This window comes from Colobus angolensis, unplaced genomic scaffold, assembly GCF_000951035.1.
Source record: "Colobus angolensis palliatus isolate OR3802 unplaced genomic scaffold, Cang.pa_1.0 Scaffold337, whole genome shotgun sequence".
In the NCBI taxonomy this organism is placed as follows: Eukaryota; Metazoa; Chordata; class Mammalia; order Primates; family Cercopithecidae; genus Colobus; species Colobus angolensis.
This window is the reverse complement of record NW_012116677.1, coordinates 148,156-149,824: the sequence shown is the minus strand read 5'-3', so window position 1 is coordinate 149,824 and position 1,669 is coordinate 148,156.

The window sequence follows — 1,669 nt, the reverse complement described above, 5'->3', positions numbered from 1 at the left end:
GCAACAGGCCCCCTTGCAGAGGGCAAAGGAACGTGGAACCCGAAACCACGCTTCATCGGCCTGAGTGTGACTCCTGTGTGGACGGGACTATCCGCCTCGCGCTCTGTTGCAGGCTCAACGTGGGGCTATGTCATCTGTGAACCGTGTGGATGAAAAACGGACAATCACTGGAGTCTCGGCTCATTGCTCTCTGGGCAATTGGCTCATTCCTTGGGAGACGAAATTCGTCTGAATTGCTCCGGGATGAAGTGACCGAGGCTGGGGATCCGGAGGGCCGGTGAGCGCCCCGCAGGCCGACGCGGCTGTGGGCCGAGCCCTTAGCCCGCACTGGGCACCCAACATTTTCCCGGAGTGCAAGGTCCTGCTGGTCCTGGAGGCAGAAGACCGCTTTTCTCTCTGCCTTCCTCTCTCTGTCTCTGCCTCCCTTTCTCCCTCTGTCCTTCCCTTCCTCCCTCCCCACTCCCTACCTCCCTTCCTCCCCTTCTCCCCACTTTCTCCTTTCTAATGTCCCTCTGTCCATCTGTCCTTTTCTAGCTCCATTCCTCCTTTTCTCTATGTCTGTGTTCCTCTCCCCATCTCTATTTTTCAACATTTTATGATTTCATTGTGTGTATCTGTGTGTTAACTTTTTTAGCAATAAAGTTCATTTTCATTAAGATATGTACGTTGTTATTTAGACACGTTATTTATGTATGTGCATTTATTTAATATACATAAATTTATGTCAGAGTTATTCTACAGCATAGTGTAAGCATAACTCGTAAGCAGTGTCAACCCGAAAATTGTGTGACTCATGTGACTGTGGTTCTTTTTTATCGCAGTGGTTGAGAATAAAATCTCTATGTCTCCAATTGCTATCTGTGTATTCCCATTGAACTGGCCCCATTTCCTGTAGTAACGGAACACGGTCCCTGGACTATGACAAGAGCTGTGGGCTGCGGGGAGGTCAGGGTTAGGATGACGCAGAAGTGAAGAGAAGACATTCTCTTTTTCACATCTTTATTAGATACAAATTATATATGAAAGAAATTTAAAATTCCAAACATTAATGTTTATTTCATTATTACATAAAATGAAAATTATAAAGCAACCAAACAAGTAATTAATACTCTTGGATAATGAAAGATTGTATGATCTCAGTACCAAGTACCAGTAGAATGTACATCAAATATAACAAAATACACTGTGCTGTAGTATGTGATGAAATCTCCATATCCTGCAATACAGTACAATCAATTGAAATGTATAAAATACAATAAAATTTAAATTTAGGATATTTAAAATGAAATAAAACATGAGGCAGGTGAATAAATAAGTACAATCATTTACCATTTAATAGATCTTGACTTAAATTTTATGTAGAAATATTAAAAGTAAATAGCTTGCATATTAATTTTACTATACTTATATCAAACTGTAAAAATGTATGGACATTTTCCCCCAGGGAGTGCTATTAATGGTTTGTGGATATTAGTACTCCATGGGTTCAGGCTGGAAGAGTGAGAGTCTACAACCTTTTCTGAACTAAAAGAGAAGCAATTTCTTGGTAAGGCGGCTCATGCCTGTAATCCCAGCACACTGGGAGGTGGAGGCTGGTGGATCACTTGAGTTTGAGGCCAAGCTGGTCAGTGTGACAAATCTCTGTCTCTACTAACAAAACAAGAAAAAA